This window comes from Lepus europaeus, chromosome 11 (assembly GCF_033115175.1).
Source record: "Lepus europaeus isolate LE1 chromosome 11, mLepTim1.pri, whole genome shotgun sequence".
NCBI classification, from domain to species: Eukaryota; Metazoa; Chordata; class Mammalia; order Lagomorpha; family Leporidae; genus Lepus; species Lepus europaeus.
In genome coordinates this window covers 33654938-33682284 of record NC_084837.1, presented here as the reverse complement: position 1 = coordinate 33682284, position 27347 = coordinate 33654938, and the positions used below count along the sequence as shown (strand labels likewise).

Here is a 27347-nt window from a genome sequence, read left to right as displayed (position 1 = left end):
TAAATTGGACATTCCTTAAAGCACTGAAAATATCTTGATCTGGGGATGGTGCTGTGGTATAGCAGATTAAACTACAGGCTGCAACACTGACATTCCATCTAGGCATAGGTTCAAGTCCTGGCTAGTCCACTTCTGATCTAGCTCCCTGCTAATGCACCAGGGAAAGTAGAGGAAGATGATCCAAGTCCCTAGGTCTCTGCCACACATTTGGGACACCCAGATGAAGTTCCTGGATCCTGGCTTCAGTCTGGCCCAGCCATGGTTGTTGCAACCATTTGGGGAGTGAATCAGTGGGTAGAGGCTCTCTCTCTCTGTGTGTCTCTCTTTCTCTCTCTATATAACTCTGTCTTTTCTTTTTAAAGATTTATTAATTTACCTGAAAGGCAGAGTTACAGAGAGGCAGATGCAGAGAGAGAGGTTTTCCATCTGCTGGTTTACTCCCCAGATGGCTGCAATGGCAGGAGCTACGCTGATCTGAAGCCAGGAGCCAGGAGCTTCTTCTGGGTCTCCTACATGGGTGCAGGGGCCTAAGGACTTGGAACATCTTCCACTGCTTTTCCCAAGCCATAGCAGAGAGCTGGATCTGGAGTGGAGCAGCTGGCTCCAGTGCCCATATGGGATGCTGGCCCTGCAGGCCGGGGCATTAACCTGCTATGCCACAGCGCCATCCCCAATAAATAAATCTTAAGAAAAAAAGAAAGAAAACACCTTCACTTACCTCAATAAGACTGATTTGGGACAACTGACATCCAGAATGCTAAAATAACAAAAAAAAATATTTAAAAGATATTTTATTTATTTGAAAGGCAGAGAGAGAGGGAGAGACAGAGATAGAAAGATATTCCATCTGCTGGTTCACTCCCCAGATGGCTGCAACATCCAGATCTAGGCCAGGGTGAAGCCAGGATCTGCACCAGGGTATCTACCATGGGTGGCAAGAGCCCAGTCTTCTGCTGCCTTACCAGGTACGTTAGAATGGAAGCTGAAAGGGAAGTGATGCAGCTGGGAATCAAACACAGCATGCCACCATGCCAATCCCCCCAAATCATTATTTGAGGTCACCTAGATGTGGTAATGTGTTAGAGCAACAAAATAAAATTAATACAAGAACTGCTACTCACGCATGTTTGTTCTTCTTTCATAACATACTGGCTATTTTAGGTCTTTTTGCTTTTACTCATTAGCCTTATAAATACTTTGTTGATACCTCCAGTATAAGTGGCTTGGATTTAGGTGGATTGAACTCAATCTATAGATAATGTTGGGAAGAATTACTGGATCAGCTATTTCATGTCTTCACCCACATACATTAATATCTAAAATTATTTAGGTCTTCTTTAATTTCTTTCTGTTATTTATTATTTTTAGTTTATAAACCTGTAAGTGTTTTGTTAGATTTATATATGACTGTCCAATTTGCTTATGCTATATTAGGTGATCTTATTTAATTTCAAATTTAAGTTGTTCACTATTGCTGGTACACAGCAAAACAACTGACATTTGTGTATTAATCCTATTCCCTGCTACTTTGCTAAACTCTATTATTAATAACAGGAGGTTAACTCCACCTTTAAATAATACTATATAGCACTTTACATATAGTTCAAATACGTAGTAACAAAATATCTTTTTTTAATATTATTGTCATTTACTTCCCTGATAAATATAATCACCCAATACATAGTTGCTATAGTTTTTATAGGATTTAAAAATGTATTTATTTATTTGAAAGGTAAAGTGTATGAGGGGCTTCCCTTATGTGCTGACACACTCCCAATTGTCCACGAAAACCAGGGCTGGGCCAGGCCAAAGGTGGGAATCAGCACCTCAGTGTAGATCTCCCACATGAGGAATGAGGAATCAACTATTTGAGCCATTACCTGCTGCCCCTCCTAAGATGTGGATTAGCAGGACATGGGGATCAGGAGTGGAACTTGGACTTGAACACAGACATTCTAATGTGATATATGGGCATTCCAAGCAATGACTTAACCAATATACCAAATACCTACCCTATTATTATTATTATTATTATTATTATTATTATGAAGATAGAGTCACTCATTATAATCAAGAATGAGAAAGTAAAATATTTTACTTTATCTGTAAACATTCCTTCTCTGATATTCTCCCTTACTTTGTATAGAGCCAAGTTTCAGATTTGCAACATTTCTTTCTCTGTGAATAACTTTTTTAAAACATTTCTTGCAGGGCTGATCTATTGTCAAATCCTGCAGCCTTTGTCCTAGAAATTTTCTGTTTCCACACTTATGAAGGACAATTTCACTGGCTATATGATTCTAGATTAGTGTTTTTTTTTTCTTTCAACATTTTACTCTTGATTGCATGATTTCCACTATAATTATTTTCTTTATTTCTGTTTAGAAAAGGTATTTTATTTCTCTAGTTTCTTTTAATATTTTCTCTTCATGATTTTCTGCCACTTAAATATATGCCTGCATGCAGATTCTTTTTGAATTTCTATTGCTAGGTATTTTCTTTGGGTCATTACTATTTCAGCACTTGTTCTGAGTCATCATTTATTTCTTTTCCTTCTAATAATGCTTATATTTTGAAAGGATTGTATAGCTCTTGGTTATTGTATTCTGTTTCTTGCATTCTGTTTTCTCTTTGCTCCTTAATGTTGGAGTTTCCATTTATCTATTTTCTTTTTTTGTTTTTAATAATTTGTGTCCTTGAAAGGCAGAGCTAGAAGAGAGAAAGAGACAGAGAAGGCGGGGGGGGAGGTGGGCAGAGAGAGAGAGGGTTCTTCCATTCTCTGGCTTACTTCCCAAATAGTTGCAACAGCTAGCTCGCTGGGGCTGGACCAGGCTGAAGTCAAGAGACAGAAGCTTCATCATCTCTCACATGGATGACAGGGGCTCAAGCACTTGGGACATCATCCACTGCTTTTCCCAGGTGCATTTGAGGGGAGGTGTATGGAAGTGGAGCAGCTGGTATTCAACTAGTGTCCATACAGGATGCTGGCACAGTAAGTGGTGGCTTACAGAACCTTACTGATCTACTTTTAACTTCATTCTATCCTCAGCTATATCCAATCCATTGATGAGTCCAAACAAAGCTCTTATGATGTTTTAGGAACCTAGAATTTCCTTTTGACAATTTCTTAATGTCTGTAGCTTTTTTTTATAATGTTTAATTTTAAGACAAATATATTTTAAACATTTTATTAAAGTACAACATGCATGAAAAGAAATGCATGTAAGTATTCAGTAAATGAGTTTTTGTCATCTGATCACAGTCATAACCAACACTCAAATTAAGAACAAAGCATTACTACCATCCCAAGAGTCCTTACTATTCTCCATAATTTCATTCATATTTTCTACTTTTATATTATAGTCATTATCATATCAATCACAGTGAATTACCTTCATTTGATAAGTTCAATATTTGGGGCTAGCTTAATTTGATTTTGATGTATGTTTTTTTAAATCCACAAAGAATATTTTCTTTACATGCTTTGAAATGCATTGTTTTTAGGCATGTCATAACTTTCTTGATGTTGTGACTGATGAAATCAAGATATGAATCAGGTAATCATGATTGAGATAAATGTTCTTACAAAGGAAGGGTTTATATCATCATATCTAAGATTTAGTTGTGTTTAATGTTTGACATAACTCTAGGAGGCAGAAGCTTTAATTGTCACAGCATCTCTGTATTTGTCTCCCTTCCTGATGTTTTGCTTTCCTGTATAGCCTCCTTAGAGAGTCTGTGTCTTGCAATGTTTGGATTGGTATCCACTCTTTTATGGCAGACTTGCTGGTGTAATATTAAGATGTGGTGGAGGGGAAGCTTTCTATTTCCATTTTAACAAAATCTTTGGCATTTCTGTAGTGGCATACATTTCTTTCTCCTGTGGCAAGGAAAAAAAGCCTAGAGGAAGCTGGAGTGGGTGAAAAGTACTTCCACCAGGTGAGATGGGACTTTGGAGCTTTCTTTCTCCCCTGAGGAAAAGGTCTTTGTTATATACAATACTCTTGATGCACTTCAGGATGGTTCCTCTTATCTTTCCCCTAGTAGAAGCAAGAAGGTATCTTTGTCGGATCCTCATAGAGAGAATATTGTCAGATGTCTGGAATGAAGGCTACAGGAAAATACAAGGGATCCTCACGGGCTCTGGTCCCAGGTATTTCTAACCCTTATAACAGTGCAAATTCAGATCAGACTGTTAAAATTAGCATTAAGGATCCTACCTAGTTAGGACTTCAGACAAGTGTATCTTGGTTGTCATTGTCCAGATTCACTTCCTTCTCCAGATTTTGGGAGAAGCCTTAATTCCATGTTTTATTCAAGAAAAATTATTTATTTCAGTTATAAGTTTTTGTTGTTGTAATGATCAGATCGAGTACATAGAGGAGACAAAACCCTCTCGTTGATTTTTAATTAGATTTTAAAAAAAACTAGCATTCTTATATTATTGTTGAAATTTTTGTCCTTGATTTGATAAACTTCATCTTCAGAAGGTCATTGCTTTTAAAACTAAGGAAACCTATAACATTGTCTTCCATAGTTCAGAAAAAGTATGAAAAAAGAATTAACTTTTAGAATTATATTATAGACATCAATTTATGTGTCTTTAACATTTATAAACATTTTATGCCAGCAAGTACAAAATATGGTTCATGAAGGAATGTATTTTCCCACAAGAGAAAATAAACTTCATATTAAACTCAATGTTTCTTAAATTTCTTCCCAATAGAGTCTTAGATAATGATATAGTCGCTTATTCTCTCATCAAAGCCCTCTAGACAATCCCAGCAACACTGTGTAACAAACAACCAAGAATCTGAATTTTGCTTTATATACCTATTTCAGGAATAGGCTAGCCTAAAGCAACATTTAGAAACACTGCTTCTGGTTTTTCAACCCAGAGCACTAGAATCATGAAATGCAGTTATAGTTTTTACAATTTGGGATTGATTATAATTTACCAGCTGAATCTCAGTTTAGTGTGAACATTTTTTTTTTTAAAGCCAATGTTTACTTGGGTTCAATTGTTCTAAACTGTCTCTCTTTCCTCCGGCTCACACTGTGCTGTATTTCTTCGGTGGACACCTTCTTCTTCTACCTGCATGACTGTTACAATGATTCCCCTTCTTGAAGGGTCACATTGCTTTTAGAGAATTCAAAAACATTGTTGCTGCAAGAGAAGCAGTCTTCCATGGAGCGGATCTAGACTTTGTGAGATGTGGGCTGAGAGCTTCCAGAGCCATGACGATGTCACAGAACACTTCCCACGGTTTTACAACACTGCTCCTATGTTCACTTGAGAGTCTTCTATATTTCATGTTACCTCTTTACCACTGAACCTGAGATGAACAGCTTCTATGCTTGGTGCTTAAGAAGAGATCAAAGGCAGAGACTGACACTCAGTTAAGTTTCATTTATTCTCCATATCCTGAAAAAAAAAAAAAAAAAAAAAAAAAAACCTGTTCTTGGAAAGTAATTGTTTTGCTGAGATCATCAGGACAGCTCACACACTACTGTACTGTTTCCTTGGTTCCAGTATCAGGTCTTGTTTACTCCCAAGATGAGAAGTGAAATACCTTTGCTCTGCCTAAAGTCAAGGCATTTCAAGGTTACTACATCTTGTCTTTGGAATAGTCCATGCGTTTGTGACTTCTCAGCCGCTGGCTGCTCCTACAAATGTCTTTAGGGGATCGTGTCCAATTTCACAGTGATTCACCACAAGCCCTGATTCTTTCATAAAAATATTTATTATATTTCTTTGTAGGATAAAAGAAAGAACTAGATACTCCCAGAGTTCCCTTAGAGTCCTTAGATTTTATAATTAATGTAATTATCTTCACAAGAATGTTAACTTTGGAGAATCTGTTCAGAATTGCTCATCTTATCTCCTCAAATATTTATTAGTTACCATTTCCTTTATACATTTGTTCAGAAAATAATTACTTAAGCACTGAAGGGAATACATAGTCTCTCTCCTCATGGAAAACCTGAAAATAATAGCAATTCAGTGTACTCATGTTCTGTTAGGAGAAAGCATTAGGAACCATGGGTGTGCATAAAAAAGTTCATCTAAACCTCACTTGGAGTGTGAACAATCACAAAAATCTTCTCCAGAAGTAATAGTTAAACACAATCTTGAATGATAAGTAGGAGTTAAACAGACAAACAAGTGTAGGGAGAATTTCTTCCTCAGCAAAAAGTATATACATCAAGTTTCAAAAGGAGAACTCGCGTAGAGTTAGAGGGAACCACATTATACGTTCAAAACACTTGTGTCACTACCAAAAGACTTGAGGTAGTGACATAAGTGCCGGCAAGAGACTTGCAGGAGCAAAAACATAGGAATAATTAATCAGAACCTTCTCTTTTCCTCACTCTTCCTCACTTTCTCAGGTCAAAACTCTGAGGTATCTCTCCCATTATCTTTCTATTAGAGTTGTAAACCATGGCTTATCTTTCTGGAGTGGACCTGTTAAAATACTCCCTATTTTTTTTTACTTTACTTGACTGTCTAGAAAATCTTCAAGGACCTAAAATAGATGAAATTAACAAAAGGCCAGAAAGTCTTGGTGTTTTCTTCTATGAGGAAAATAACAAAGTGAGACATACGGACCAGCAGGTTGTAAAAAAAGACCATTACATTTTTATAGGTCGGTGTAATGTACAAATATGTGGCATTTATTTAATTTCTATTTTTCATTTTATGATGTTAAGCTGGTGGGAGAGCTTAAGGAAACAGCAAGAGAAAAATTGGGGACTTAGAATCCTAAACCTTTATAAGTCCTAGCAAAATGATGATAGTGATTAAAATGTTTAACATTAAAAAAATCCTAATGTAATTTTGATGTTTAAAAACTGTTCAGTTGTTATAAATCTAAATGAATTTCATATGAGTAGAAGTAAAGAAGAAGCCAAATATGGTCATATGCTAGACCCAGGTAGATCACCCTTGACACTATTAACATTTTGGGATAGATACTTGGTGGCAGTCATTCTGTGCATCATAGAATTAGAAACAGCATCTCTGGTCTCTTATTAAATGCCATTCTCACTACACTGCCAAGTGATGACAAAAAAAAAAAAAAAAAAGACCTGGGACAATGACACAGTTCCCTGGTCAAGGAGTCACCCCCTAGTTGAGAATCACTATTCTAGGCTCTATTTGAAATTTAAATCTGTAAAAATGTTACCTACTCCTCAAGGAGTGTAACACCTAGTGAGGGAGAAAGATTGGCTATAAACTTATTTTAGTTTACCCAATTCAAATAAGACTACAAGTAGTATCAGGAGAGAAATTTCAATGAACTTTTTTGATAGAACATTAAAAATCCCAGAGAGAATGAATTTGGAAGAAAAATCAAGAAATATTGTACAGGTGGGGTAAAATCTGACTTGAAAGGTAATTAGACTATCTATCTATCTATGCGTATATGTATGTGTGTCTGTGTGTGTGTATGAGAGAGATGTCAAAAGTTAGAAAATATATTAAATGTTTGAGAAATGAAAAAATCCATTGCAATCAACTTATTTTAGGGTAAATGACAGGAGGTTGGAAAGACAGACTGAAGGAATATTTAGAAAGAGATTTAACAGTAAGGCGAGAAGTTAGAGCTTTCCTTTTCTTCCACCAAGCACTAAAGTACTAATTGGTATATTAGATACCAGTGAAAATATTCTTGCTTTATGAATGTAACTTTTAAAGTTTTAACAAACAATTATGAAACAATAGTGTTCTACTCTCCATTTCTTAGGTAACATCTTACAACCATATCTCAGGTTAGAGATGGTCTACAAATGGCAAGTCACACATCTATAATGATAAATAGAAAGCTTCAGGAATGTTAGCCTCATAAGTAATTTAATTTCCAAACATGGTTTTCACTTCTTTTCTAATGAAAAGATGAGTATTTGAAGCAATAAAGGCAGAAAATTATCTCTAAAATGCTTATGACATGTTACAACAAATAAACAGAAATATAAATATAAGTTGAATAAGGCCTCTGATTGCACTGTATTATGTAGACATATTTTGCATTGATGAATCCAGCCAACAAGTAGATTAGACTTGGCTTTTATGCATGAACACAGTAGAGAGCTACTTGGATTTCCTAAGCAAGGACTCAAATTCTTAATTAGAATAGACAATATTTTGGCTGTATGTACTGTGCCTAAATTTGGATAATATTTAGATATTCAAGTAATCAAAATATTTTATTCAATGCAATTCTACTATGAGTCTTTAAAAGTTAAGTAAGCCGGCCGGCGCCGTGGCTCAACAGGCTAACCCTCCGCCTAGCGGCGCCGGCACACCAGGTTCTAGTCCCGGTTGGGGAGCCGGATTCTGTCCCAGTTGCCCCTCTTCCAGGCCAGCTCTCTGCTATGGCCCGGAAGGCAGTGGAGGATGGCCCAAGTCCTAGGGCCCTGCACCCGCATGGGAGACCAGGAGAAGCACCTGGCTCCTGGCTTCGGATCAGCACAATGTGCTGGCCGCAGCGGCCATTGAAGGGTGAACCAACGGCAAAAAGGAAGGCCTTTCTCTCTGTCTCTCTCTCTCACTATCCACTTTGCCTGTCAAAAACAAAACAAAACAAACAAACAAAAAAAACAGATGATTGAGAAGCTAATTAAAAAAAAAATGGTACCAGGTACCATGACAGTAACAAAACTTTGCTGTTTTCAGGGTTTTGATTTTTCCCTTTTTCCTTTTTTTTTTTTTAATGCAGTGTGCTAGATGTCTCTATAATTTTGTTCAAATGACTGCAGAACCTGGAAAAGCTGTTGCTGCTATTGATACATAATATACTGCTAATACTGGTCTTTTTATATAAATATATATATATATACACATATATATAATTGAATTTTTGGAAACTTTAGCTGTGCTGTCAACTTTGAGAAAAGTATCCCAGTTTACCGTGTTGAGTTGGCATTGTACAGAAATTAACAGCCATATTGGTCTAGAAACGTTAAACTTAATTTTTTTTCCATTTGTACAGGGGTAACGCACTGTATTAAATATGTAAGGTCTTATCTACGTGGGTTTGATTACAGAACTAATAAAGTATTCTCTAAATAGTGAAAAAAAAAAGTTAAATAAGCCATTTTTCTTAATGAGGAGTTCAAAAATGAAATCAAGCAAGCATAAAGATATTCTTTTGTCTTGATATTGGTGAAAATGATAATGAACAAAATGTCTACTTAAATGAAGAATTTAGTAATGAATATAATCTTATACTTTCATCTATAGCATTTATATTTATACTTTAAAGGTGACATGTCTATTCTTCCTTTCTCTGTTATGTTGTATTTCTCCCCAGGATTTTTGATATATTCTAATGCATGAAAATGTGGAATAACCAACTAAAAATGTAAAACATCTCACTTAATGATGAATGCTGTGACAAAAAACAAAGGAGAATTAAGATGTAAGGATTAATGTATAGGGCAAACCATTATGGCATTAGACGGCAGAATTGAGATCAGTGAAACTTTTGCTATAGCAAAGACCTGAGGAGGGAAGGAAAAAAAATCCCTGTGAACGGATGATGGTACTATTTTCCAGGCAGAGCTGATAAATGCAAAAGCACATAGTGCTATGCATGCAGTGTTGGAAGCATAGCAAGAAGACACTTGGGAGCTTCTCATACTTTGTTGATACTATCTTAAAAGTACTGACTTCATAGCGGTGATTCAATAAATGTTTGATGGATAAATCCAGCAAACTAGAATGCAAGGTGTTAGGGGAGGGTTGTAAAAATAGAGAAAGGAAATTCCACATAGGTCTTATACACAACTTTTTAAACCATGGTTTTTGGTTTGAGATAAAGAAGAAGTCATTAGAGGATTTGGAGAAAGAATGACATGATCTGACTTATTTTAATAGGAACTTCTTTTTAGACTTTCACTTTCAGAGGCTTAAGGGGGAAAAAAGTAGGAGAAAGAGAGAGATTTGATAGCATTTTTGACCCAGATTCTCAGAGTGAATGCTGTGGAAATTGTCAGATTCTATGTATGCTTTGAAAATGTCAATTGTGGGATTTGTTAACAGATCCATGTATGTCATTTAAAAAAAGAAGAGAAAAGTCTTCAGTACTTCAGTAGTTTCCTGAGCTTTTGCAATAAAGAAATTCTATTTGCTGAGACAGAGACTTGGGAAAGAATGGGTTGGGGGAGTTACAGAATGAGAAATTTCTTTTGGTATGTGTAAGTATTCAAATGTGTATTGGAAATTGTACTGACAAATTAAATGGAAAACTGAAGATTGAATGCCATGTTCAGCTACAGATATAAAATCAGATGTTCTTATTTTGGATGGCATTTAAAGCCATGTGATGAAATCATCAAGGGAGTAAGGTGGAACTGTCAACAACTGAACTCTGGAGCACACCAAAACTCAGAAGATAGGGCGATAACAAGGAAGCCACTGACAAGACTGAAGAGCAATGGCCAGTGAATTGGGATTACGCAGATAAAATCTTGGGAGGATCCTATATTAAGAAGAAAGTAGCCGGCGCCACGGCTCACTAGGCTAATCCTCCGCCTTGCGGCGCCAGCACACGGGGTTCTAGTCCCGGTCGGGGCACCGGTCCTGTCCCGGTTGCCCCTCTTCCAGGCCAGCTCTCTGCTGTGGCCAGGGAGTGCAGTGGAGGATGGCCCAAGTCCTTGGGCCCTGCATCCCATGGGAGACCAGGAGAAGCACCTGGCTCCTGCCTTCGGATCAGTGCAGTGCGCCGGCCGCAGCAGCCATTGGAGGGTGAACCAACGGTAAAAGGAAGACCTTTCTCTCTGTCTCTCTCTCACTGTCCACTCTGCCTGTCAAAAAATAAAAAAAAAAAAAGTAATAAAGTAAGAAGCTTAATAAGGTAAGAACTAAGCAGTCAATTCAATTGAGAAATGGGAATTGACATGGCAACCATTGATAATTTTGACAAAGTTTATTTCATTGTATATAGGGAAACAAGCCAAAGTAAGAAAGTTTCAATATAGGATGAGAGCATTTATAAATTGCAAATGTAAACAAATAATTTGATAAATTTTGATTCAAGGTTACTAGATAGTTTGGGTGGTTTCTGGAAAAACATGCACTCTGAAGGTTTTTGTTAACATAGATCATGTTGCATCATGTCATATGATCAGGTGAATAACTCAATAAAATAGAAAACTGATGAAACCTGGAGAGAGAATTCATTGTGAAGGTTTTGAACTTGAATGGTTTAGAGCGGTTATGATCCCATGAAGGGTGGTTTCTTTTTTTTTGAAGGTTTTTGTTTAATGAATACAAATTTTCATATGTACAGCTTTTAAGGATATAGTCTTTCTTCTCCCCATTCCCGCCCTCTCCCCTGCACTCCCATCCCACCTCACTCCCTCTCCCATTCCATTTCCATTAAGATTCGTTTTTAGTTGACTATATATATAGAAGACCAACTCTTTACTAAAGAGATTCATATAAAAATTAATGACTTCATCGTTCAGCCAGTGATAGTTCCTTAAGGTCTGGATATCGCCTGGCGTAATTCGCAATTTGAAAGCACTACTGGCTGGCGCCCTGGCTTACTAGGCTGATCCTTTGCCTGCGGCGCCGGCACCCTGGGTTCTAGTCCCGGTCGGGGCGCCGGATTCTGTCCCGGTTGCCCCTCTTCCAGGCCAGCTCTCTGCTATGGCCCAGGAGTGCCGTGGAGGATGGCCCAAGTCGTTGGGCCCTGCACCCACATGGGAGACCAGGAGAAGCACCTGGCTGCTGGCTTCGGATCAGCACGATGCACCGGCCACAGCGTGCAGGCCGTGGTGGCCTTTGGAGGGTGAACCAACGGCAAAGGAAGACCTTTCTCTCTGTCTCTCTCTCTAACTATCCACTCTGCCTGTAAAAAAAAAAAAAAAAAAGAAAGAAAGAAAGCACTACTTAGGACCTCATCCCGTGGACCATGGCCTAGAGCATTATTGATTTCCTTTTCCATGTCCTCTGTAAGTACAAGGAGATCATCCATTCTCCTATCCCTCTCTGTGCTTGAGCAATTCTTTTCCTTGGTCTCAAGTATCGACATTCTCCTCCTGAGTAAGCCGTTGCTTCCACTGCTCAGGCGGAGTCGGGCAGACACTTCTTCTGACAGGTCAGGCTCCAGCTGGTGTCCCCTCCTACCTTCATTGTCAAGTCTGATGCCAACCATCTTCTCTGTGTCAGAAATTTTCCCCTTTAAACACCTTTTTTCACTTCTCACTGGACATAGAAGTCCCCTTGTTTCAGCAACTCTATATTGCTTTGGAACAAGCTGAGTTGTTTTGACTCCATGATTTTGTTCTTCCCCCAGCCTTTGGTCTGTAATGCATCCATCTGACTTCTTTGAGGACTGTGATGATTTGAAGTTACAGAAGGGACAGAACTTCCATGACTACTTTCTTTAAGTCGTTCTAATAATCTTTGCTATTTCTCTCTTCTTTTTGAACACCCTCCTCCGCAGTGCAATGAGGATGCCTCAGACCTTTGCTACCCTCTTCAGAAATTGTCTCAGTTATAGCCTGTTCTTGAGGTTTCCACGTTAAGGAACTCTCTGGATTGCCTTTGCTATGGCGACGGCCACCTAGTCTTCTGTTATAGCCTTCTCAGTTCAAGGTAAAACCAAAGGAAGGCAGAACTCTGCGTGGCTAATCTCAGGTTACTGTCACTCTGATCTTTGGATAATCACTTATTCCATTAGGAGATTTATTACCTAGTTTCAGCATGTTGTTCGAGGATCCAGAACCTGTCAGTTCACAAGATGACGAGCCTGAAAATACCTCTTCTGAAGAGGACACATTCCGTGTTCCATTACAAGCAGAAGTTACCATGGGCTTTGTGGTCAGTTGGAATCGGAATCCAAATAAGCTGGCAGCATTGTAGAGAATGTTTTTCACTCTATGAATAAAGCAATCTAATCTTGGTCTTTTGGCTGGTATTTCATCAGTGTCCACTGCAGAAAGCAGAGTGCTGTTCGAGCGCCACCTCTTCAGGAGGACCCAGGAGGGGGGCGCTGACCGGTCGCAGAAACGGAAAATGGTACTGAGAATCCTAACCTGCAATCTGTACATACCAGGCCCGAGCAGCAGCGGCGGCCGACAACCCCGAGACGCAAACCCCAGAGCTGTCACCGCCTCTGCCGCCTTCCCCGACTGGGCCACCACCGCCAAGACCCAGTCGCTCCACTCTCACCTTTTCTCTAGCACACGTGCAGACACCTTATTTGTTTAATAATGATAGGGAAATAAATGGTACCCAGTGCTGATTCAAGTCCCGGTTGATCCACTTCCAATCCAGCTCTCTGTTAATGTGCCTAGGGAAGCAGCAGAGGATAGCCCAAATGCTTGGAACCCTGCATCCACATGTGAGACCCGGAAGAAACTCCTGGCTTCTGGCTTTGACTCAACCCATCCCTGGCCACTGGCCATTGTGCCCATTTGGGGACTGAACCAGTGGATAAAAGAGTCTCTCTCTCTCTTGCTCTCGCTCTCTCTCTCCTTGTCTCTCTTTCTCTCTTTCTTGCTCTCTCTCTCTGCCTCCCTCTGCCTTTGCTTCTACCTATCTGTAACTCTGCCTTTCAAAAAATAAATAAATAGTGCCCAGGACTGGATGAGGTATCAATAGAGCTGCATCTCACATCTTCATGTCTGAGAATTACAGCTCTTCTAGTGGAAGTGAGTTGTTTCCTCCATCTGTCTATCTACCTATCTGTCTATCTACCGTCTGTCATGTATCAGCTATCATCTTTTTATCTCACACTTTCTGACACTGGGTGAACTGTCATTGTTCATACTGCACTTCGTGTTTTTCTTATCTTCAATTGATATTTTGGCAAAAAAGTCCAAATCCACATTTTAAAAGGAAGACTAATGCTGCACATCAAAACAAACAAAAAAATTAAAATGACCTTTTCACACTTGGTTCTCACTGACTAGTAAAAAAAGCAATTCCATGAAAATTTTCACTGATTCTTTTTCAGTAATATGAGGGTGGCAGGAACCTGGCAGAAACTCTCCTCATTTGGAACAAATAATGTCTTAGAAAGAAAAAGCCAAATTTACTGTTGAAAATATAGTTTTAAAAAACCTCTTCTAATAATAGATTTTACAAATATATCGGAGGCAGCTTGCATGTTTGTGAAGCAGAATGCTTCATCATTGTTCTCATCACAATGTCAGTATTAAAAACAGCATAAGGCAGTGAGCTGTGTGCACTTTAAAAGGATTTAGACAGTCCAAGTCCATGCTTTTGGTATCAAAAAAAATGTGAGGATCTAGCTATATTTAAAACTGCTTTTGGCCAATTTCAGAGAAAAAGTTATCCAAAAATTGAGTTGTATAAATTGCATGTTTACATCCAGCATTCAAATATGGGCATTTAAGTTTGGTTGGAGAGTAAGAAGACTTATTTTTCCAACTTATTATGAGCTAGCAGTGCAGTGCAGAGGAACAAGGGATTGTATCTGTGTTTCTTTCTATATCTATACATGTTCTCTAAAATAAGAGATGCTATTCAGTGGGTCTACAGAGGGAGAGGGGATGAGAAAGGAATAAAATATGTAAGATCTTTTCACCATCATTAATAAAAATAAGAAACTTGAATCCTTTTTGGTATTCTTCTCGGAATGTGTATTCTGCTCTTGAACTGTGTAATTATTGGTAACCCAATAATAAACATCTCCCAGTTGACTAACCTGTAAATGAGGGAAAAATTAGATTACTGTTCTTTGTGGATTGTTGTTAGAAATAAATGCATCAATTATAAATACATCTTTTCAATAAAAAAGAGCATTTAAATATGAAGCACAAGTATTAATCTGTAGATTCTCTTGATTAGATCTTTTATTTAAAACACACTAAAAAGATAAAATTTTAGTACAGTTATTTGTGGAAAACATTTTGGATGTGATTAAGAAATAATTATTTAAAGGCAAATTATATTAAAATCTTATTCACTTGCTATTTATGTTAATATGGAATTACAAAATAAGGTGTTTTTGTTAATGGATAAGAGTCATGCTTTAGATTTGTTTCCAATGCAAAATAATTTCTGTGAATGGACTATTAAGGACAACCAGAAACAAATTTATAAAATTTAGAAACATGAATAGAGATGGCTTTGGCTAAGAATCTTTTGTTATCTTGTCCTATATTTTGTAAGTGTTGGTATTTTCTTATTTGAAAATTCATATGAACAAAAAGTTTTGTTAGCAGCCTTGTGCTTTGGCTAGATAGTTGGATTATTTTTGTTAGTCTTTAGAACATCAGCACACATATCTTCTGGCTTATGCTATTTTTAGAAAGTTTTTCTTACTCTTCCTACTTCACATTGTTTTGTCCCTATGAGAAGGTGACATGAACATATTTCTATTTTGTATGAGTGAAGTTTATCAAGAAGAAATACATATGCTGATGATGATCTGGAAACCAGGGAAATAAAATGAACCTAGGGCAGTACATCAAATGGCTTTGGAGTCCCAAGAGAAAAGATAGAAGATTGCATATCATTTCTCATTTGGATAAAACAAGATCAAGGGAGTCAACTATTTCAGATACCCTGGCTTTGTCCCAGTGCGTCATACCCTGCCTTCCCTTTTCTTTTAAAGATTTATTTATTTGAAAGGCAGTTATACCGACAGAAGGACGTGCGCGCGTGCACACACACACACACAGAGTGAGATATCTTCCATCTGCTGGTTTACTCCCCAAATGGCTGCAATGGCTTGGAGGCTAGGCTAGGTCAAGGCAAAAGCGTACAATTCCATCTGGGTCCCAGGCACATTAGCAAGAAGCAGGATCAGAAGTGGAGCAACCAGGACTGGAGACAGCACCCATTAGGGATACCAGCATATCGGACTGCAGCTTAATGCGCTGTGCCACAATGACCCAACCCTCATTGCCCCCATTTGACTAAATATTACACTCAGTTACAGAATTAGTAATAGACCAATATAATATATTTTGTAGAGTGTATAGAAATATTGGATAAATCACCAAGAATAGCATGTCTTTGATGAATAACCATAACTAACAATTATAAGAAAGAATCTGTCATCTACTATGCACTGATGTCTTGCACTGTTTCAAGAGCATAGTTGTTTATGTAGGGTGGCAAAGTATGCTACCCCAAAAATTTCCATATTGACATAAATATTATTTTGAGCTAAAATCACTTGAAAAACAGCAGTTCCAAGAAGCACATTCAAATTTCTCCCTTTCTGCCTGAAAAGAAGAGAAAAAAAATCTCTGTGAAATATATCGTCTCCATACAAAGAAAAAAGTAACATTCTTTGATGGGATTCCACAGTCCAGAAAGTATAAACCTTGTATAAATAAATCTTATCTTCCTTAGCTGCCTCTCCTTATAATTTAGTTATTTTCCACAATTGTCTCTCTTTGTTCAACCTAATACAAAAAATTTAGATTTTACCTCTTTTTTGATCATCATTTCATTATGAGGATCCCAACTTACATAGAACTTTAAAATATGGATATATGTAATTTATAAATATGGTGCCCATAATATTTATATATAATATTTGCATATATTATATACACTAAATATATATGTCTATACATTGATATTATATATAATATAATTTCCTCTTATTTACCTTATGTTAATTTGATTATCAGGCCCATCTGGGACTCTAGAGACTAGAAGTAAGATTTTGCTTCCCCTACACTCACCTTCTATAGACCTCAAGTGAGCCCTGTGAATTAGAGACTGGTTGTTATATATTGAATTGTGTTTCAGTCATGTTTATCTGTTCAAACTGTAGCCCTCAATGTGATTTGCCTTGGAGACAGGGCCTATAAGTGAGGTAATAAGGGTTGAGATTTTATCCTCTAAGAGCAATGTCCTTATAAGAAGAGAAAAAGACACCCGAGGTCTCTGGGTTTGCTTACCAGCAGAGGAAAACCAGGTGAGCACACAGTGAAATGGTGGTTGTGTGTGAGCCAGGCAGAGTGCCGTCACAGAAACAACTCTGATGTAAACTTCACCTTGAATGTCTATCCTCCAGAACCTGAAGAAAACAAAAGTCTGCCCTTTAAGCCATCCAGTCTATGATGATTTGTTATGGCTACTTGAACTGACTAGTGAAGTGCTGTTATTTTATGAATGTGGAAATTGAGGCATAAAGAGTAAGAGATTAACTGGGGTCAGCGCCATGGCTCACTTGGTTAATCCTCTACCTGCGGCTCTCACATCCCATATGGGCACTGGGTTCTAGTCCCGGTTGCTCCTCTTCCAGTCCAGCTCTCTGCTGTGGCCCAGGAGGACAGCAGAGGATGGCCCAAGTGCTTGGGCCGCAGCACCCGCATGGGAGACCAAGAGGAAGCACCTGGCTCCTGGCTTCGGATCAGCACAACGCCAGCCGTAGCAGCCATTTGGAGGGTGAACCAATGGAAGGAAGACCTTTCTCTCTGTCTCTCTCTCTCTCTCTCATTGTCTAACTCTGTCAAATAAAAAAAAAAAAAAAGAGAGAGAGATTAACTGAGACTTAAACTGTGTGATGGCAAAGGCAGGTCTTAGAACCACTCTACTACTTCCTAGTGACGTTTGTGGGTGGCCAACAGGGCAAGGAGTTTCCAATGGGAGGGTTAAAACATAAACTGGTCAAAGGCTTAGTTGGATCAGTTGGTTTCATTTGCTTTTTCTTTACATAACAATATACTATAGACGTTTTTCCAGGATAATAATATAAGACTACCAGATACTATGTTAACCATTGTCTTTCATTGCATTTATTTTATTACATGCAATGATTTACTTAAGCTGAGCACTATCAAAGGGACTTCAAGTACTTTTTTTAATTTATTTATTTAACAGGTAGAGTTGTAGACAGTGAGAGAGAGAGAGACAGAGAGAAAGGTCTTCTTTCCGCTGGTTCACTCCCCAAATTGCCGCCACATCAAGCACTGCGTCAATCTGAAGCCAGGAGCCAGGTGCTTCCTCCTGGTCTCCCATGTGGGTTCATAGCCCAAGCATTTGGGCATCCTCCACTCTTCTCCTGGGCCACAGCAGAGAGCTGGACTGGAAGAGAAGCAACCAGGACTAGAACCCGGCACCCATATGGGATGCCGGCACTGCAGGCAGAGGATTAACCAAGTGAGCCATGGCACTGGCCCCTCAAGTACTTTTAATTTTTCCTTTTTTATAATTAATGAATGCAAATGTTGTATATGCCTGTAAAATATTTGTGTAAGTTCATGCATATGCCTGTGCCATCTGATCATGGTTTCTTCAAAGATCTCTAGATGTGGACTTGCTGAGTCAAATTTTAAGCATATTTTAAGCTGAGCAGAAGTTGCCGAACACTGACTCAAGAGAAATATGTGCCAATAACAATGAAATCTCATTATTCCTTGGCAACTGCAGATTTAATACATCTTTTACAGTCTTGTTATCCCAGTCTAATAAGTAAAGTAGTATTTTTAAGATCATGTCATTGAAAAATGATTCAACTTTTGAATTATAACTACTTAACTGAACTTTTTAAATATCAAATAGGAGCATGGAGTTAAAAGTAAAATTGTTCTGACCTAGTCCCAAGTTAGTCTCTGTTAATGACTCTAACAATGACTCTAACACTCTTGTGTAACAAATACTGCTCTGCCACTTGCTTTTTTTTTGTTATTTTTTTTCTATTTTTTTATACTTCTTCTTTAACAGGGGAGAGCGTGAACACAGTCCCCCACTACCACAAATTATGCAGTCAGATTTCCCACATTTGGGGAAATCACAGGGGTCAGCACTCCCCCAGTGCAATGGGAGAGCCTCGCCCTGGGAAAACCACCTGCTTGATCATGGTGTCTCCCCTGCCAGGTCAGTATGCCACTTGCTTTTCAAATTACATCTTGGACATCCCTTAATGTTATTACCATATTGTTTTAAACAATTAAGAAGTATTCAATTAAATACATTTATATTATTACATTCAATCAGCTTAATATTGATAATTTACTTTTACATTGTTTGCTATTACTTATAAAGTCATTATAAATCACTTTGTTTATTTAATACTTTTGGGCACTCATGGAGTCTATCTGTGGGGTAATGTAAGATTTTTGAAAGAACACCAAAAAAGAATGATTCATAAAAAAGAATGAATATAACCATGAACAGGAAAGCACAACAGTTTAACCATACAAATGCAATACTAGTGAATAACAGAAAGGAAAAAAGGAGATGGAAAAGTATTTTGTGTATACCACCTGCTACAAAATGTATAATGGCTCATTATTTTTTTCTGAAAACAAGATTTCTTGTTAACAAAAATCATTCTACCTTCTTAGAGGACTAAAGTAATCAAACACAGAAAAAACAAATGCGATTTTATAGACACTCATATTGGTAATATGACTATCCCCCAGATCAAAATCCATATGCTTACACAGCAGCCTCTAGGATAAGAGAGTTGTTCTACATCACAAACAAGGTTGCAGGTAGACTAGGATTTGAACCCGTGCTGTTCAACCTCATCCTGCTTGGTATTATACTCCATTGTTCCCAAGAAGGAAGAGCGACAAAAACAAGGTAGATGATATTCCTACAGGCCTAATGTTCTGTCTGGAAAAGTTACCAACACAAGGTTACAAGCATTGGGAAAAGGTAGATACCCACATTTGAGGACCTGGGCAAGAAGTATTTTTCTTTTTTTTTTTTTTTTTTTTTTAATTAAACTTTTATTTAATGAATATAAATTTCCAAAGTATAGCTTATGGGTTACAATGGCTTCCCCCCTCCCATAACTTCCCTCCCGCCCGCTACCCTCCCCTTTCCCGCTCCCTTTCCCCTTCCATTCATGTAAAGATTCATTTTCAATTCTCTTTGTATACAGAAGATCAGTTTAGTATATATTAGGTAAAGATTTCAACTTTTTGCCCATATAGCAACATCAAGTGAAAAAACTACCATTGGATTACTAATTATAGCATTAAATAGCAATGTACAGCACATTAAAGACAGAGATCCTACATAATTTTTTTTTTTCAAATTAATTAATTTTCTATGCCATTTCCATTTTAACACCAGGTTGTTTTTTTTTTTTTCATTTCCATTCAGATCTGGCTGAAGAGCCCATGAGAGTATAGCAGGCATGGAAAGCCAAGATATCATGGAAAAAAAAAAAAAAAAAAGACCTAAATGAATGATCTCTGTGAGTGAGATCCCAGTGGAAAGAACGGGGCCATCAAAGAAGGAGGTACCCTTCTCTGAAGGGAGGAGAGAACCTCCACTTTGACTATGACCCTATCGGAATAAGATCAAAGTCAGCGAACTCTAAAGGCTTCCATAGCCCTGGCAACTCATGACTAGAGCCTAGGGAGATTACTGACGCCATGAACAGGAGTGTCAAATTGTTAAATCAGCAACAGGAGTCACTGTGTACTTACACCCCATGTGGGATCTGTCCCTAATGTGTCGTCTAAAGCCAAGTGATGCTATGACTGGTACTGAAACGGTATTTTTATACTTTGCGTTTCTGTGTGGGCGCAGACTGATGAGGTCTTTGCTAATTATATACTGAAGTGATCTTCTGTATATAAAGAGAATTGGAAATGAAAAAGAAGTATTTTTCTTTAGCCAATCTGTAGTAATATTCTATTTTTTTATGTGGAATTCTACAGAAATGGCCTTGCACATGGAAGCCCAGGGGCATGTGAAAACATAAAGTTATATTTGCTGAATGTAAGTAAGGCTTTGAAAAACTGACATTATAAACATTTTAAATGTGAGAAAATATATAAGTCACAGTGCACAAGAAATATTGGTCATTTTGTAGAATCCAATAAATATTCATTGACATTCTGTTTTGTTTTTAAAATGCTTTCCATATTTTATAACACATGATATGAGAAATAGAGTTCTATTATATTAATTTTTTGGAAACATTAGAATTTATAAGATTTCTCATGAAATCACAATAAATGGAAACATGAAAGAGATTTCACATCTAACTATTGTTGGGCCCAAAGGAGTTAGAACTTTTAAAGTTATGCTAGATAAGAATACTAAACCAAAATAAACTAAGCAAAAATCACATAATAATAAACACATTTATCTTAATAAATATGAAGTTTATGAGAAATAAATATAAATATGAAGTTTATGAGAAATCACAGAATTTTAAAAGTAATTTTTCAATGAAACCATATTCTACATTATTCTGTTTCAAGATCTTCACCATTTGTAAGATATGTATTTTATTTATTAGATAATATAATGATGACTAATTTTTAATATGGCAAAATTCTCTTCATGAAGCATAGGAAAGATCATATAACACATCATAGCTTGACTATTACAAATGAAAAATTACTTTACACTACTATACATGCAGAAACTTGACTTATGGCTTAATATAAAAAATTAATGGTGCCTTTCTTTTTCATTTTAATGAAATTTAATATGGAACTTTCCAGTGCTTCAAAACAGTTTATTCTTGCTTTATAAATAAATTAACCACAAAATTCTTATAAAGAAATGTGCTTTCTAATGTACTTTAGACACTTATATTTTTCCAAGAACATAAAAATAAGCACAGGTGACATGATGAGTTATTTGAAATAAAATTATGGTCTTTACAATTATATATATGTATGTATATATAAATATAAATATATAAAACCACTCCGCAAAGTGCTAGTCAAGAATAGGATTTTCATAAGCCTATAAAGTAAATCTATAGTTTCAAGAGAAAGAAGAAATTGATACCTTGTGCTGATGTGAAATAATCAGAAAGCAAAAGGTTTCTCCATGTTATAGCTCCAAAATTAGTACTCTCAACCCAGAAGCTATAAACTTTAATCAGAAATTACTATGCTATTAATTTTAGTTCAGTCAGAATTAAGTGAACTCCTGAGAAGTACGAATTGTATTTTACACTGGTTGTGAATACAGATGTCAGGCAATACAGCTGGGATCAGTCAATCTGTGTGTGCCACTGGAAAATTGTGGGGAATTTAGCTCCTTCATTTGTGCTTCAGTTCCTCAGCTGTTAAGATATGGATAATGCTAATACTTCTTTAAAATTCTTTCAAATAACTATGAATCTTTGATTTAATAAATGCTAGGAACCTAGAATGATGCCTAAAACATGATAAGTGCTATGTGAAGATAAATTGTATTTTTTAAACTTAAAGATTCTTTTGCTCAAATTCATAGACTTGTATACACTCAACTAGTATAGAGAAGGTAAAAAAAAAGAAAGTATTATTGCATTATAATAAATATTAATGGAGAGAGATTCAGACTTCAGGTAGGATTATGGGCAATATCAAGCATATAATTTTTAAAAGATTTTATTTATTTGAGAGGTAGATAGAGAAAGGGAGACACAGAGAGAAAGGTCGTCCTTCCATTTGTTTACTCTCCAAATGGCCACAACAGCTGGATCTGGGATGATCCAAAGCCAGGAGCCAAGAGCTTCCTTCAGGTCCCCCACACAGTTGCAGGGGCCCAGGCACCTGGGCCATTTCCAACCACTTCCCCAGGCCACAGCAGAGAGCTGGATTAGAAGATGAGCAGCTTGGACTAGAACCAGGGCCTATATGGGATACTGGCGCCATAAGCAGAGGCCTAGCCCACCACACTACAGTGTTGGTTCCAAGCATATAATTTAAAGGAATACTTCTGAATATATAACATACAGATATATGCTTCACAAAATTATAACTAAATATGACAAAATCATAACTATAAATGTTTGTTATAATTATAAATTTGATTAAATTTCAACTAGAGGCATTACCTATGATATGTATCTTTGTCAAAATTGTTTGTCCTTTAACACTTTCCTCAACTGGATATCATTGACTTTTCCTTTTGAAAAGTTGGAAGGATAGATATTCCTTTAAAAACTAAAATTAGATCTACCGTGGGACCCAGAAATACTGCTAATCAGCATTTTACAGGAGAAATAGACTCATTATATGAAAGACATACCTGCAGTTCCAAGGTTATACCAGCACTATTCATAACAGTCCAGATCTAAAATCATCCCAGGTGTCCATCAACAGATGAAAAGAAATTGTGGTATCTGCAATGGGATAGTAATCAGACAAAAAAAAAAGTGAGATCAAGTAATTTGCAACAATATTTGATGGAATTGGAAGAAATTGTATTGACATAAGCCAGACATAGACAAATATTATATGTTCTCTCTCATACGGAAAGCTAAAAAAAACTCAAGCTGAACATAGAATAGTGATTTCTAGAGTTGTGAGAGGGTGGAGGAAATTTGGAGAGAAGGCTGGATAATGAGCATCAAATCACAGCCAAAGGTAATAAGTTCCTAGCCATACACTGTATGGTGAGTTGAGTATAGTGCACCATAGCCTATCATATTTTTTGAGCAAGCAGAAGAGAGAAGTTTGAAGCCTGTAATCATAAAGTAATGACAAGGACAGCAAAAAGTTACCCTGATTTGTTCAGTAGACATCTATTGAAATGTCACTGCATTTCCCATAAAATTGTACAATTTTTTTTTGACAGGTAGAGTTAGTGAGAGAGAGGGAGACAGAGAGAAAGGTCTTCCTTCCGTTGGTTCATCTCCCAAATGGCCTCTATGGCCAGCGCACTGCACCGATTGGAAGCCAGGAGCCAGGTGCTTCCTCCTGGTCTCCCACACAGGTGCAGGACCCAAGGACCTGGGCCATCCTCCACTGCACTCGCGGGCCACAGCAGAGAGCTGGCCTGGAAGGGGGGCAACGGGGACAGAATCCGGGGTGCCAGCGCCACAGGCGAAGGATTAGCCTAGTGAGCCGCGGCACAGGCCAATGTACAATTTTAAAAAAACAAAATGAGGGGCAGATTTTTGTGGCAACAGTTGTCACTGCTTGGGACTTCTGTATCCCAAATCAGAGTGCCTGGTTCCAGTTCCAGTGACTCTGCTTCTGATTTAGCTTCCTGCTAATACATCCTTGGGAAGCAGCAGCAGATGACTCACAGAGTTGGTTCCCTGCCATCCAGATTGGTGATTTGAACTGTGTTCTAGGTTCCCAAATTTGCCCTGGTCCACCTTGACTGTTGTGGGCATTAAGGGAGTGTATCAGGGAATGTAAGGTCTTTCTCTGTAGGCTGTCTCTGTCTCTCCAACTTCCCCATTCTCACCACAGTGTGTATGTGTCTTTCAAATAAAATGAAAATATTTTTTTAAAAAGTGAGAGCATCAGAGATTGATGCAGTCTATTGCCTTCAAATTTTAAAACATTGATTTACTTGTGCAATCCACCCAAGATCTTTTATCAATCTACAAAAGATAAATACCTATAATGTTTAACATTGATGATTCCTGTGAAGACTAAACAATCTAGAGGACATTTTCCAAGTTTTTGTTATTCAGGCCACAGCAGTGCTGCATTCTATTAAGCTGGATTCAAAACTTATTACATGTTTTAACTTACATGGCAGTTGGTTGATATTTAGGAGTAGGCTGGTCCCTGGATAAATATCTCTGAAAATGTTGTCATGTCTTTTAAAATGCAAATGTGTTATTATTAATTAATTAGTTAAAACACATAATTAACAATGTGTATATTATTCAGGTTTCTTTGGTTAGGTGAGTGTATTTTTAAAGTCTGAGATTAAAAATATCGGCACATGTGCTATTCTCCTCAAGCAGTCACTCTAAAGCCTTTCCAATTGTTTTCACATTCAATTATTGCTCATTCACTTCAAGCTGTAGCATTCTTTCCTTGGTAATGCAACCAATTCAGGCTTTGATAAGCAGGACAGCCCCTAGATACTACAAACATCTCAGTATTTGAGAAAGGTCTGTGTATGGAATACTTCAAATATCTACACCCACTTATTTCATGTGATTGCAGGTAAAGCCCCGGAAGCTAGGAATTTAGTCAGTAAGCATGCAGATCATGTCTTTTGAAAAATATAAAAGAGATGATTTGTTTTAAAAATTCTTAAAGAATCATGATGAACCAGCAAAGAAACTATGCAAGATGCACAGACACAAGACTTTACACTGAATGAGCCACAAAAAAATGTGACGATGAGGGATGCCTGCTGAAGACCAGAAATGCAGTTTGTTAAGGAGCAGCTACCTGTGGGACTACAAAGGGAAGAGGTAAACAGTAGTTGAAAGAAAACTCTTTTAAGAGAAAAGGTGTCATTCTCCATTGCCTTTTCTCTTGATGTTGGTGTGAATATCACCAAGGGGAAGCACCTCTGCACTTTTGAACTCTTAGAGACAGACTTATTTCATAATTAATAAATTCAAATTATCTTTATTCTTTTTTTATTTTTTTTTAATTTTTTGACAGGCAGAGTGGACAGTGAGAGAGAGAGACAGAGAGAAAGGTCTTCCTTTTGCCGTTGGTTCACCCTCCAATGGCTGCTGCGGCCGGCGCACTGCACTGATCCAAAGGCAGGAGCCAGGTGCTTCTCCTGGTCTCCCATGGGGTGCAGGGCCCAAGCACTTGGGCCATCCTCCACTGCACTCCCAGGCCACAGCAGAGAGCTGGCCTGGAAGAGGGGCATCCGGGACAGAATCCGGTGCCCTGACCAGGACTAGAACCCGGTGTCCCGGTGCTGCAAGGCGGAGGATTAGCCTATTGAGCCACGGCACCGGCCAAATTATCTTTATTCTGCAAAGAAAAGTGTCACACCTAGAGTTAGAACCTGAATACAGAGACATCCAGTTTAGCACTATTTTGTGTCTCCCTCAGGAGCTAGGAAGAATGATGAGGTTTTCATAAGAAAACTCAAAAGTAAAAAGAAATTTTCTCCTGGGGAGACAATTTTTTAAAAATCACTTCTTCTGGGGCCGGCGCCATGGCTCACTTGGTTGATCCTCCACCTGAGGCGCCAGCATCCTATATGGGCACTGGGTTCTAGTCCCGGTTGCTCCTCTTCCAGTCCAGCTCTCTGCTATGGCCCAGGAGGGCAGTAGAGGATGGCCCAAATCCTTGGGCCCTGCATCCGCATGGGAGACTAGGAGGAAGCACCTAGCTCCTGGCTTCAGATCAGTGCAGCGCCGGCCGTAGTGGCCAGTTGGGGAGTGAACCAACAGAAGGAAGACCTTTCTCTCCCTCTCTCTCTCTCTGTCTCTATCTCTTTCTCGCGCTGTCTATAACTCTGTCAAATAAATATAAATAAATAAATAAATAAATAATCTCTTCTTCTTTGTGGATGGAATCTAAATCCAAACCATTCCAAATTCAGTAGTTGTTTGTGTTAGTGTAAATGTTATTTTTGCATTTTATATATTTCCCAAAGGTCTTATTAAGATATGATAATTCTTCTAGCCACAAATTCACACTACGTTATGCATAATTGTGTATATATTTTATTGTAATCCCCTTTATACTTGGAAGGTGGATAGTAGAGCAGAAAGAACATTCTTGAAAGCCAAAACCAATTCCTCCTCATTTATTTAAGTTTCAGAATATTATTTTTATTACACATAAATTTATTGACCACTACCTGAATATAACATATATTATATCCATTGCTTTAGAAAAATTATGCTATTTAATTTTCAAAGCAATGTTAAGAGACAGCTAATGTAATTCTACTCTTTTTTTTTTTCAAGCAAAGAAATGGAGATTAAATTATTTGCTTTGTCACATAGGCAGTAATTGAAGGATTCAGGAATCTTTATAGTCTGGTTGGCTAACCAAAGTGAGATTCTGCCTTCTTGAAATGTAAAGGAATGATTTTGGATATAGAAACTTCCTATATTCTGGACCTGGACAGCCTGAGTTTAATTCCCAATTCTAGCATTCATTCACTTTCATTCTTACAATGAGTCTATAAACTAGATATTATTTACAATATTTTAAAATATAGATAACTAGAGCTTAGAGAAATTAAATACCTAATTTGCCTAAAAGAACATGACTAGTAAGTAGCAAAATTAGCATTGATTTGAGATGTTTTAACTCCAAACCCTGTGCACTTTCTAAAGCATTGCCTTATTACTTATGTCAATCTTAGTTAATCTTCCCCAGAGCACTGGATGGTAGCTGTAGGCCCACTTGGCTGTAAAGTTTATTCCCTATAAAATTCACTGTCATTGAACCATATTTGTTATCTAGCTTCCCACCATTTTGATATTTTTGACATATTAAGAGCTTATTGATCTTAACCTTTGCTGTAGCATCCTGTTGTGGATAAATCTCAAATACAAACTGGACCATTTTATAGAAGTTATTTATTTTCCTAATCCTGATTCCAGATGATACTTGGAAAAGAGAAAAAGGTTAGAAAGACAATTGCCAAAAAAGATGAAATGACTATATATTATTTGGAAAATGTTTTTATTGGAAATCAATCTACAGTATTTGGATTTTTAAAAATAATTCAGAGATGCATTTTATTAATTGAAAATACTTGT

At 37.5% G+C, this 27347-nt stretch overlaps 1 non-coding gene and 1 pseudogene across 1 annotated transcript; both read right to left on the bottom strand.

Moving 5' to 3' along the window:
* Positions 1-5026: 5026 nt before the first annotated feature.
* LOC133770457 (sentrin-specific protease 2-like) lies at positions 5027-13062 on the bottom strand (annotated as a pseudogene).
* Positions 13063-18664: 5602 nt separating this feature from the next.
* Positions 18665-18828, bottom strand: LOC133770765 (U1 spliceosomal RNA). Its single transcript, XR_009867463.1, has one exon. It is a non-coding gene; the product is annotated as a U1 spliceosomal RNA (small nuclear RNA).
* Positions 18829-27347: the final 8519 nt, after the last annotated feature.